Genomic DNA, 13680 nt, shown 5'->3' with positions numbered 1-13680 from the left:
TTCTGGCTTCAAGGTTCCCGGCGATCTCCTAGAAATTAGGAAACTAATCCGCTATTCATTCTTTATCGTATTAAAATTGCAATACTTATTATTATTCATTATTCATTATTATTTATTATTATCAATTATGTAATATGTCAATAAAAACATTTCGAATTGTCATTATGGAGGCTTATAATGTTACATAAATTAATTTTGCGATGCAAAGTATTCTGTCGCATTATTTTCACTGTTTATTGAGAACTTCTCTTTTTCTCTATTTCTCTACCTTGAGTTTCAGTGCGAGCAAAGCACACGCACAGTCCGAGTAATGTATTATAAACGCATTTGCCAAGTGGCGAGTTGAGAGAGAAATTGATGCCGAACCGTTCTGCGTATTGTAATGCATCGCGACGGATAAGGCGGACGCGATTAAGTTGCACCGCGTATACTATACATTAAGCCACACGTGAAAAAGATAAAGGCGTGTTGAGATATAGCGGCGCAACGCGATGTTGCGTGTTATCAACAATGCGTCTTCGCCGCGGGATATGCGCGTCACGTAAAAATTTTCCGTCCTACCGAGACTATCGTCTCCGGGCAGGGAGAGGGAGAAAGGAAGGGTGAAAAAAAAAAACGAAAACAAAACGACCGTCGTTCGTCGTTAACGAAGTGTGTTTTTCGCGTACGCGAAATTAATTTATCGTGGCGCGCGATCGCCAGAGAGCGTCGTATTATCAGCGTATCAGACGGCCGGCCGGTCGCGCAATCGATGGTAACAGCTTTTAATTGACCCTCCTCGCCGCGACCGCCGCCGCCACCGCGCCGCGCGGCTGCGAAATGCAACACGACAACACGACAGTGAGCGCATTATATCGATTCGCATCGCCGTCATTAACTCCGCGGTTCTGTTTCCACCGGGGGTCTCTATAGCTACGCCCCAATCCTATACGTATCAATAATAGTAGGCGAGAGCGTTCTCCCGTCTATTTAGCGACTTCGCGCAGAGATGCAGAAGACGATCCCGCTCTTATCAGCGAATTTAACTCCAGAAAATTGTAGAAGTCGGACACTTTTCTGCATATTTAATCGCGTATAATTAAGTCGCGAAATCCCTTCGTCGATCATCGGCGCAGCGATATCGCGCGTCGCTCGCGTAAATTTGTAAATTGGCGAGAGGTAGGTTCGCAAATTTGTAGATTTATCTGCGTCTGCACGTGCCGTTTCGCCCGTATTCGCGCACGTCGCGTCGTCGTCGGGATTATTAATTATCAGCGGCCGCGCGCCCGCGCGCGTTATATTTATCGCGCGTGCAACGTCCACTTAAATACTGATTAACTAATTTCGCGACGTTGCGCGACATGACGCGCGAGTGTTAAAGGTAAACGAACGACCGTCGTTTTTACGGCCGTTCGCTTAGCTCGCTTCGCGATTTGCCAATCGCGCGCCGCGCGCGCGCGGAATTATCAGCCCGGTTCCCGTTTTAATTGAACCAAGTCCCAGGTATTATCATAGTCCTCCGCTCTCGGTAATTGCTTCGTTCCCTGTCGAAATTACAACAGTTTGTGCATTTAACCTATTTGCGATGTCATTAGTCTATCAATTACGGAGAGAATATGTTGGGTAACTATCCTCGACCGCTGTATCGAGAGCTTTATGTGAGAGGATTTGTAACTCTTCTCGCACGAGTAGTACCGTCTTTCCATTACGTTGGGTCCGTTATCACCTGAACGCGTCCCGTCGATCTTCTCACGATAAATTGTACGTCTCTATTGGACGATGCACATTAATTTCGTTGCTTTATGCACGAAACAAAGAGAGAAAATGAAAAGTTTTATCTTTAATCACGCTAATTTTTTCAATCTCATCATCTCACGCTAATTTTTTATCTAAATCAAAATACTAAAACGCTCGATCGTGTGATGCATCCCCGCTGACGAGAATAGACGAGCCTTATCGTCCTATCGAATGCGCATTATCGATATTCCCTTATCCGCAAATCGGGTTATGACGATTACCCAACCGACATAGCGTCTTAATAAGGCTGACAGGCGAATCGTGATTCACTACTGACTCACTGTGACACACGCGAGTGTCGGTGCAAAGTGCCAAGTGTACTTTGTCAAGTGCTAAAATCGACAGCGCCGCACGTGCCGTCGGTCGCATGTCGCACGCGGCACCGCGCTGTTGATCAATTAAATCGCCGGGATAATTAATCCGCACGCTCACGTGGGAAAATAGCGTCGCATCTCTCTGAGCGCGCCGGATTGCTGCACATCACCGTGATGATTAATTTGAATTATTCTATTTAAAATATCGCACACCCCACGCCAAAAACATTGTCGAGAGAAAAATAAAATTAATCAAAGAGAGGCATACTTATCTCGATCACGCCTGTGAATTCTGACTGCCTGGGAACATTTTGATAATATTATTCTTTGAATTAAGACGCCATATATATACGAATAGTTTTTATTATATCAATCACCATTATTCGTAAGCTTTACTTTTAATAATTATCGCAGCAAAGCGTTATATGCAATCCTGACTTTCAATCGTTTGCACGCGACTTGCAGTTTTTACGTCAAACCGTTTTTGCGATATTTTCCGAAAGGATATTGATTCTCGATTGTGCGGCAAGTCGCACGTCATTTCGACGAAAAACGACGGCCGTACAATGTAATTTGAGCGCCACGCGAACAACTGCACGAGAGAGAGACTGCTACCTTCCCCGGGGAACTAATGCGCGCTCGGCCGATGATGTACTCGACAATCATAATTTACTGCACGGCCCGCAGCATGGGTAATGGGTAACATGCGTCCGTTTCTTGCGGCTAACAAAACGAAGGACGGCGCTTCCGTTCTCCGTACTGCCGCGCCGCGCGCCGCCGCGGCGATTTTCAAGAGAGCTGCAGCCCGCGCTCTCTTCAACATCTCTTGGCGCACTTCAGCTTCTGCGAAGCGAACCAGCGGTATTCCTCGCTGTCCTGTCCCTCGTAAAATCGCCGATACGACTCGCGGAATAAGCGACAGAGAGACGGCGAGGGTGAGAATGAGAAAGAAGGAGGAAGAGGAGGCGATCGGAGCGGAAATAACGATCGCCGAATCTCCGCCTCTTTGTCGTTAAGATTCTCCGATCGCTTCGATCGTCTGTTTAACCCTTAACGGTAAAGGCCTCTTTTTCGCGTAAAATTGCGTTTCTCATAACCGATCGAACCACTCCGTTCTTTCCATTTTTTTTCCTTTCTCTTTCGCGGATTTGCACGCAATTGAATCGTCGTTAACTCGCGCGACACGTTTGTTCTGTGTCATAGCTTAATGCTTCGTAAGCGAAAAAATTGATGGCAAATCGCAATTGTGCCGTAACCGTTCTCTACACCTTATCTTCTCCGATGTTCGTGACTAATGCTGATAATCTCTTTTTTTTTTGCAATTCTATAGTTCTCGCAAACAATCGGGCAGAGTGTACGTGTTACGTGTCTCAAAGCCGTAGCGATAAATGCACGATTCAAAAAATATATCGGCTTACTATTGAAATCGTGTATGTTTACCTTTGGTAATCTCTTAAAACGGTACTAATAACACGTTCGCTACTACACATCGCATACGTGCAACGTTCAGATTTGCATGAGAGATTCACGTGACGCACGCGTGACAGAGCGATAATTTTCTATAATTAATTTTTCAGTACGTAATCGAAAATGTGTGTCGCGATGGGAGAATTGCTTAAAATGTATCGCGGTTGTTAAGAGCTGTTCGACGTAAAATCGCCGGACAATGTTTTTTCGAAGAGACTCGAAGTGCAGCCTGGGCGGGTTAATACGCGTCGTTTATATTATTTCCAGGCATAGATGCGTCGAAAGAAAAACTCGATTGAAAATTATAAGTGTCGTGCCGCCGTCTCCGGGAAGTAGAGTCGAGGTTAAAGTTATACAGAACTTCAATCAGGGTGAATAATAACTGTCTTCCCGAGAAGCCCGCGGTGCAATTTGAATTAAACATATCGCAAATGCACAAATAAGTGTGTCGTAGTTTCGCCGAGTTACATCGCGTCTACATTGTTACGATGGTCGCGCTATACCTGGCATGAATCTTTTAAAAGATGCATCAGTAGTCGTTGTGAAAAAAAAAGCTCGCGTGATTACAGCCACGTAGCTGCACCGCCTGTTCTTTGGCCACGTCCGAAAACATGAAAGGTAACGAGAACGTAATCGATTGCGACGAGCGAAATGGCGTACGTCGACGTGTCGCCACCGAAGTTAACTGTGACAGCACCTGTCGCGGTTTTTCCTTACAGTACATCGTCTATTAATACCTCGAGGCACCGATCTCTTCTTAATCTTTTAGACAAAAATAATCAATTTTTTATCAGAATCTAGGTGCAACTATAATAGTTAATTTAGTATAATAAATAATTAAACAGAATAACTTGATCAAACACATATTTATAAATTTATTTATTAATAATAAGCACATTTGTACAACATAATGTTTATTAATATTTATATTAACGTTGCAGAGACTATCGGATCATTTTTACGTGATTACTTAATTTTTGGTCGGAGATTATTGTTTCTATACTGTTCGAATTCTTATCCATTCATTGACTTCTTGAACCTGCTGCGCACTTATTCGTTCTGTTCTCTATCGGACGTTCCCTCAGGAAAAATCCATGGAAACTGCCCGGTATGTACAGTAACACATTTACGCAGCCTCCTCAAGAAGCCGTTTGTCTCACTCAATTCACCATGCAATTCATTCATGTTTTCTTTCGCGATTTTTGCCAGCCTTTGCATCGATTTCTTATCGTGCAGCTTGTATTTCTAGTTTACGCAACAAATCTGCGAGAAATGGTATTTTCTAGGAAATCTCTTAGCGAAGATTAAACATCTTCTTGGAATCCAATTAGCTACCGTGGATACGTATTTTAATCACGTTAGTTCTAATCTACGCCGTTCAAAACTGACAGTAGATTACAGACATACGAACTTATCAAGCAATAATTCTGAACTTTGTGTCAGCGGCAGAATATACGCATAGCCTTATGGCCTTATCGCAAAAAATGAAACGTACTTCCCTATTTACTACATATCAAGATAGTACTTGATCGATAAGCGATATTGGCAAGAAATTATCCAGGTATCAAAGTATCAAGCGCGATAAGTGTGTCGAGGTATAGGGACGACTACTCGTGCGAAAGTATCGGTACTTCGAACGTCGTAATATCGTCAGCATCCCTACGTGAGATTGAAAGCGGTTTGCACCGGTAGACGTGCGCGCACAATGAGAGGAGAGGGAGGGGGAAAAACATCGGCGGATAGAGCTCGGAGCGGCGACCGAGTAGAGTAGCCCGGCACACCGAGTGGAAGTCGAGAGGTGAGACGGGACGAGGCGAGATGAACGGGCGAGAGAGCCGAGAGAAAAGAGACCACGAGAGAAGCGAATAGTATATCGTAAGCGAGAGAGCGCGGCGCGAGCGGGGTATACGAGCGAGAGAGGGGTTACGACAGGGCGGAGGAGAACGAAGGAGAGACGGATAGACAGATAGACGGATAGATAGAGAAGGAGAGCGAGAGAGCGGGAATGACACGGTGAGAGACCGCGAGGGGCATCGTGAGAGGAAGAGAGCGACCAACAGGGAGGGGGGTGGAGGAGGGAGAGGGGTAATTACTCTGGCGACATTGACCCGGCGGCGACCCGACAGCCGCCGCTCTCGCTCGACTCGCTCGACTCGGCTCCGACTCACCTACACGCCTACACTCGGTTTACCTCTTCACCTCCCCTTCCCCCTTCCTCACCCCGTTCCCTCTCGCTCTCTCCCTCTCCCCCTCCCGTCGCACCTCACCACCCCGGCGAGCTCCTTTTCGACCTCCTGCCTCTCTTCCTTTTCTTCGTCTTCCTTTCCCGCTCGTGGTCTTTCCCGTCTCTTCCTCCACGCTTCTTCCTCCACGCCGTGCGCGGCGCGGTTCATCCGAGTTCACTCCTCGATCGCCGAACCCGAAAGCACCAACACCAGAGAGACCGAACGTTTGTAAGCCTCCTCCTCCTCAAGTCGGAGGAAGATTTCCGACGCGATGCAGCTCTACAATTTAGCTGTGGTCCCTCAATGAACCCCTCTCCCCCTCCCCCCACGTCGACCGCAAAGTTCACGGTTTGCGCTTGTCTATATGCACTTGTTGACGGAGCTTGGTTTCCTAGCATGTGCAATCTTGGTACATGTTTACTTCGCACCGGCGCACTTTTTCGAGACATTGAATAGATGGATTTGCTATTAGTATAAGTTACTCTAAAACTCTAAACGAGTCTTTCGACATGAATCACAACTCTAATTTTAAATCTCGTTAAACAATTTACACGAGACCTTCGCGATTGCGAATTAATAGAATTTTAATATAACAGCCCGGGGCTTCGAATTACTTTATAACTAATACCGCTAAAGAAACAGTAATCTTTCTTCCATTACTATGTATGCTTTCTATATGCATGCCGTACTAGCGAAACGAACGATCGTGGATCAAACGGCTAGAGGCTATTTTTTTCAGCCATTCAACGACCTCCCGCGCGGCACGATGAACCGGAGGGGTCTCGTTTGCGAGGTCAATCGGTGCGTGGCCGTCGGTTTAACCGTCGGGACAGGCCGGTACAGGAAAATATAATTGACCACGGTAGCAGCGTTTCATTTTGCATACATCGGAATGGGGCTCGTGTTCGCGCTAAAAATTGTAAAACGCTACCTAGAAAACGACGACGACGACGAGCCTGAACACTCGAGCGAGACGAATGCAGGTTTCTATATGGGGGCATCTCCTCAAAAGATGAGTTTCAGACAATTCGCAAATGGTCGAGGATATAACAAAAGCGCCGCGTCCGGCGCCGCGAAAAATCTACCCTCGCGGAGAATCCATACTTTTTTTTTCGGGAATACACCGTGCGAAACGCGGTGAGCGAGATTTCAAGCGTGGAGTTCGGGATTAGAGGGTTCGTTGCAAGAGGCTGCGTCAGAGAGAGGCTGGACCAGGTTAACGGAGCAGGTACGCCAGTACAACGCTAAACGACCAACACGAGAGAGCGAAGACGAGGGGTTACACTCGGCCGCGCGCAGCATCCGAGTCCATAGTATCCTGCGTCCTTATGGACCTGTGTAGGTGTTTGCGCGCGCGTGTGCGTCCAAGGCAGACGTGCACACACGTATAGCTACGAAGGAGCCTCGGCACGGCCGAGCGAGCGAGATCGCTGCGCGCAGCCTCCCGCGGCGCTGGCAACCTGTTTTCTCTCTCCCAGCCGAGTTTATTTTGATTTATTGTGTCGCCGCTAAAGAGATGTATTGTTGTGACGTATCCCCGCGGATCCCGCACGTCTTCGTGAACGAAGGTTCCTCCGAGGTGGATGAGACGATGGTCGCTGATAGGGTAGAATGAGGAAAATTCGACAACATCTTCGATGGCTCTACGGTGAAATCGGAAAGACAGAATAATATATATTATCCGAAAATCTGAAGTTTAATAAATTGATATACGTCAATAATTATCTTAGCTAAAAGAAAAGTAATGTAAAAGATGTATTTTCGAATAATTATGTACTTATAATCTTTGACATGTTTAGATTTTTATCTTGTTTTATAAATTATCGTGTTTTATTACATTATTAGTAATTAAAATTTTAAATAATTTAAAGTTATCTCCGTTTCGTTTTTTTTTTATTTCTTGATTTTGAAGTGTCTTTTACGCTTCGAAAATATCAGTTTCTTTGCGGGAAATGGAATTTTTGTACTTACATTAGCAACGATTTTGCTCGTCTGGTGGCTTCGTATTTCCTCGATTGTGTTTTCTCCCGGAGAGCACTGTATTCCATTAAGAATAACTGCCGTATTAATTATACTCTTTCCCCACGGTCCGGAGGCAAAACGTGCGCGAATCGATACGGCCGACTACCTACCGCGATTCTCGTAGGGTCGCCGGAACAACGCGGAGGATCTTAAAATAGGTGATTTCTATGCGAGGCGAAGTAAGTACGTAAGCAGGTAGTCGAAGGTAACGCGATAACATTCGAGATCAGTTAACCCCGAAGATGCATGGTCCCGCCAGGCGAGAAACCGTTTTCGACAGAGAGAGAGAGAGGGTCTCGAGTGTCTCGGGGTCTCCTCGCGCTGCTCGTCGGACGCGGAAGAATAACATTTTACTGGTTGCCAGCCTAACTTGCTTGAAGGGATGACAGCTTTATCGCAGTGAAGGAGAGAGGCGCTTTAAGTAAATGAAAAGAATCCACGATCGATCGTTCTTTACGCGCTAAATATACGTCGTTCGTCTGAGACACATTAAGAACGCAGTTTTTATTCGCGTGAAAATGCGCGTGGTGAAGAAATCAACACACAGCGCAATATAAATTAATATGACGAGTGTCTGAATCTCTTTAATAAGCTTAAATTATTAACGCCACATAAATTATTCATGTTTATTCGCAGATATAACGATAAGTTTGAAATAAGATCATTTAATTTTGTTTGAGAATTTTTCTGTGGCTGTCCGTTTTTTTTGTAAGAGACACAATCCGTTGAATCCGAAATTTCTTGAACGCTAAAACACAGGTATGTAAGTTAATCGGTTATTGCGCCGCTTTAACCCGCGCGCGGAAAGGATTTTTCTCACGGTTCGGCGGAATTTCGATTTGATATCGTGCAAATCTGTGCCATGGTCTGAAGAGGCGCTTCGGCGATGCGTGTATTATGCAAAACGCCTCGAGGGGGATGAAGCAGGACCGCGTGGACCACCCTCGTCACGTACCAGCTATTACCCGGCGCGGGGGAAACCTACGCCAGAATCATGGTTCGGCCCGGATGAAGCCGGGATCGTTTGGATATTGACTTTTCCCCGATGCGTCACGGATGACAAAAGATCCGGTGGGTCTATATTCGTTTACGACACTGGCAGATGCCGATAGGAACCGGAGCCAGACGAATCGGCTCGTTTACGCGGTAATGCCGATCACGGAAAGGCGCGACGGAGATTGAATGTTAGCGCCCGGCCTCGTTAGGGGCACACGCCTCTCTATCTCTGTCCGTACGATTCAGCTTCAATTTTCTAAAGCTCTCTTCAAATTTTTTATGATATATATGAGGGTAAGTCAGCGCATAAAGAGACCAAAGTTATCGAGATCGATGATAGATATTAGCTATAAAACGCGTTCTAAGCACATGTTATTAAAATCAAAAGGAACGCACCCTTCTCGAGTGATAGAACATAATAGAACATCGCCTTGAATGAGAAAGTACGAGACAGATAGTGCAATATTGATGAGTATAAAGATTAGTATATACATATATGTGTGTGTGTGTGTATATATATATATATATATATATATATATATAGCAAAGCCCCTCGCAATCAGTACGTAAGCGAATCTGCGCATTCATTCCAAGAAGAAAGTGTACACATGTAGGATGAAGCAAAACTTATTCGATAAGCACACAAGGATAATGGATAAGGTTCACGTATGCGATCGCAATCTGTAAAAAATCAAATTATTTGTAATGAGAAAATTAATCTTCTATGTCAGTAGAGTTTTAGGGAAATTGCGCGCGCTTGCAATAAATGATGCAACCGATATTTCCTTTCCCCGCACGATCTCGTCGTTATCTCGAGAGATAACGGAAGCGCGGACGTTATAACGTGCGATTAAACCAAAAAAGGATTAAAATGATCCCGGTTCCGCGCAATTTACCGTCGTATCTTTCATCAGATTGGAATTTTAGGGAAGTCCAGTTGCGAAAGCCAATGCAACCCGGCATTCCCTTTCCCCGTATGATCCCCGGCGTTATCTTGCAAGATAGCGAAAGTGTGCGGGGTTCCGCGTTGATAACGTTGGCCGCTTCCAGGGAAGCGTTATCGGAGTCCGGCACCAGCACCTTTCCACATGTGACGATCGACGAAGACACCGGTTGCGACGCGTAATGCCCCTTATGGCCTCGACTACCGGGTACCTCGAAATATAGCCGACTCAAGCAACGACGAAAGCGATATCATTGCGATATCACCTCGCGCGGTAGAGCGCTGATACCACGGCGGATCAAAATATCGCGTGCTAGCTCGACGTGGCCAGCAAGAAGTAAAGTGAACGTCCGCGAACGATGTTACTCGAGTCCCCTTGCACATAGAACACTCTCGTGTCTTGGAGATAAGCCGTGCACGATTAGAAGTCTTAGATTCGAAACCTTAAAATAATCAGACGTAAGATGAAAACTCGTGCTTTTCGCGTAATATAACGATACCGGGAAAACTGTTATATTCGTTAATCGTTAATCTGAAATTATCAAAAAAGTATTTTATATTTTTCTGACATTAAGAAATGAGAAAAATGATTACTGTTCAGAATGTAAAATGTATTATCTATTAAACGACAGGCAACAAGCGCCAATGAAAAATTAATTATATTAAGAGACGGATCATGATTTTTTCGCAACCGCGCTTAGCGATGTAAATGCGCGCTAAGAGGCACGCAGGCAAAAAGTCTCTCGTACAGGAAATGCGCTCTTTCATTCGCCCACACACGGCCGCGTATCTACCTCGATATATAGCTCGCGTGCTCGAATGTTAAATCTAAGAAAGACGTCAAATAAGCTTCCCGTTTTCGCGCCCTAGTCTAACGGGTCCTGAAAAATTACCTGACACGTCATGAGCCCATTTGTTTGCGGCGGGCGTATTACGGAGGCACGTGTTCGAGAGACTAGAGAGCCGGCCATCCCGGATCCCTTTTACCTCCTCCTCGCCCTCTTTCTCTCCGCCGGGCGGATAACCCGCTCCATTTTGTCGCGGGATACTTTTCGGTAGGAAGCGCTTTTCGTCGCGGCGCGGCGAACGTGACCCGAGTAAGAGCCCGCGAGATAAGCCGAGCGAGTAATAGCTTTCGGTCGTGATACTTGCGCCATGTTCGGAGTCCCGGATGAGATTCCGGAAGCTGGACCACAGCCACGTTACTAGTGCGACACCGTGTACCGTCTGGTACTTTCTCATGTCTCGTCTTTGCGCGCTTTCGGCTAGAAAAGTCGTTGGGCTGATACACAATATCTACGATCGCGGCCCATACGTCAAAATGTACCGTTGGTCCAATATTTCAAACACCAACATAACTTATGAAGCCGATCCTCATGTTCCGCACGTAAAACAAATATAACCACTGTGTTATAGCTACCACGGGAATAAACGAAATTTTTCTGTTGAATTAGTTTTTAATTTAAACCGGGTTTTTAGTATGCGTTTATATATTATTTAGATTTTGTATAATAATTTATTAAATTAAGAAGTTGACTCATGTTTTGGAAATAATACAGATGAACATTATAGCTTTCGCAACCACCATATAACTGCATACAGCCAAGAGATTCCCATTCCTTTCCTTCTATTTTTCAATTTCTCTTCTTTCTTGCATATCGAGTAGCGTCATTATCTGGCATAATGCGTGATACAGTTATATTAATGATCGTTCGGCACTTACGAATGGCTTTATCGACCACGTCCAGTCGCCCACGCATTAATTCCGAACAGGGATCATCCGTTAGGAAAATCTCGCGAAGATTGAACGTCAGCTGGTGTGCTCTCCGTACGTGCTGAAGTGTTGTTGCTCACGCGCTCTTCCCAAGCATTGCCTCGCACGAGCTGACGGCTAATGCGACCTTATCATGCGTATGTAATGAAACCATTAGAAGGCTTACGTCAGTCCACGTTGAATTAGAAATTCACCGCTTCTTGCGCGTTGTTGCACGCCTACATCGGCGTCGCCCCTCGGGTCGAGGGAGGACGGACAGGGGGGGAGGTGGGGGGCGAGGGAGAGCCTACGTCGATAATGCACTTATAAGCGCTGGCTTTCTCGGCAATCTTTCCCACATAAGCTCATTACGCTCCGGCTTCGCCTTTTTTAACGTCACCTGCCTGATATTCTCAGAATTCTAACAAATGTTACTGCACTATCATGCAGCCGAAGGACGATAGCTTTCCCATAATCGCGACTCTATGGCTTGAGCAAAGTACCGTAACCACGACTGTACTGTAGCTCTACTGAAAGAAAGCTTCTTTGATGCATTACGCTGTGAAAGACATTACACGATAAATTCGAGCCTTTCCGATAGGGATATATTAAAGAAGAACCGACGAAAGAAATTCGCACGCTCGACGATTAATTGCTGCGACTGCGCGCGCGCGCACGCGTTAATTGATCGGCGATCGATCGCGCGTGCCACGTACGATCGATTAACGCGCGCGATCTGTTTAGAAACGGCAGCTCGGCCCATATCCGCGCGAGATTACAGCCGGTTTTCGCCGGGGACCGTGACGCAAAAACTCGTTGATTGGAATCTCGGTGGACGTCTCGCAGGACACACACGGCCGGCGCGGCGCGGCGCGGCCGGGGCTACCTGGAGAACCCGTAGTGGAAGCGGTTTTCTTTGAGGTTTCCTGCGCGCCGTCCCGCGCTGACAACACCCGAAACGCTTTGATTCCGGCCGAACGAAGGAGAACGGCGCGTCGCGGCCTTGCCAATAAATTATGGAATATTTATTGGCCTGTGATTCCCCTTATGATCGGAATCGCCGGCCGGCCGGCGCGGCGGCGGCGTCTCGTCGCGACCGCATTGCGCCACCGGCCAAATCATGTTTCCGATCGCTACATGCTCCCAAATTTGATAATGTCAATGGAGAATTCTTTATTGAGGAAGGACCCGGAAAACCGAAACCTCAGTGATAAAATTGCGTGATATTGAAGTTTTTCCGAGCGATTGCTTTCCATTTCTGTCTTTCTCTTTCTCTTTCGTCTATCTGTTTCCTAATTTTAACTATTCTGCTACGTTATTGCTGAACAGCTCATTTCTCGAGAATACTTCTCGATATACATCCTAAATATTTTCTATTTTCTATTTAGCGATATTATTCTTTAGTATCGCTATTCTTTATATTAATTGTAAACGCTAATGTTTAAACAGTCCTTTCCTTAATAATCAAAATTTCAAGCGGTTTCCTTTATCCATTAATTTTTCACGCTCGAGGCTCTGCATATATCAAGTCCATCACACGGCACCGCGCTTTCCTCCTTCTGCGCTGGGAAAAGGAGGAATGAACTTGTAGGCCCCCTTACGCTTCCCATAATCCTGCTACATAATAGCTACGCCCGTGACATAAACGCAGCAGCACGGTTAAAGCATACAACAGGCACGCGTTTCGCACTTTATACTCGTACTCTCCGTCTCTTCCATATCATTTAAAAATCTGCGCTGGCGGCGCATAAAATTACGAGCGGGGGTATGCTTATATTCGAGGCACGACCGTACGAGGTGGAGAACGAGAGAAGGAAGAGAGGAAGAGAGAAGGAGAGAGGAAATCGCGTTGAATTGAAGGGTGGAGGAGGAGGCGAACACGGAGGGCGGAAGCGGCGGTACTTCGAACGAGGCGGAATGAAGGCCCGGGGTAGGGAGGGAGAAGAAAAAATGTGATTTAAAATAATTATAAACGCATTACTCGGCCGGTCGGTCTGCCGAACGCGGCCGGGTAGACGAGATTGTAATCTCCGTGATTTGTTATGCCATTGTTGACGCCTAATGAGGCAGGTAGGGTGCGTATATATACGTACCCGCGGACATCTTCCATTGCTCGAAGTCGACTTGTATGCTTTGCAGCAAGGTTTATCGGACCGTGCAGTCCACTGGCGGATTTACAGTCTC

Source organism: Temnothorax curvispinosus, unplaced genomic scaffold (genome assembly GCF_003070985.1).
Source record: "Temnothorax curvispinosus isolate PA1 unplaced genomic scaffold, ASM307098v1 QBEX01018442.1, whole genome shotgun sequence".
Classification (NCBI taxonomy): domain Eukaryota; kingdom Metazoa; phylum Arthropoda; class Insecta; order Hymenoptera; family Formicidae; genus Temnothorax; species Temnothorax curvispinosus.
Note: the sequence above shows the minus strand (reverse complement) of the source record.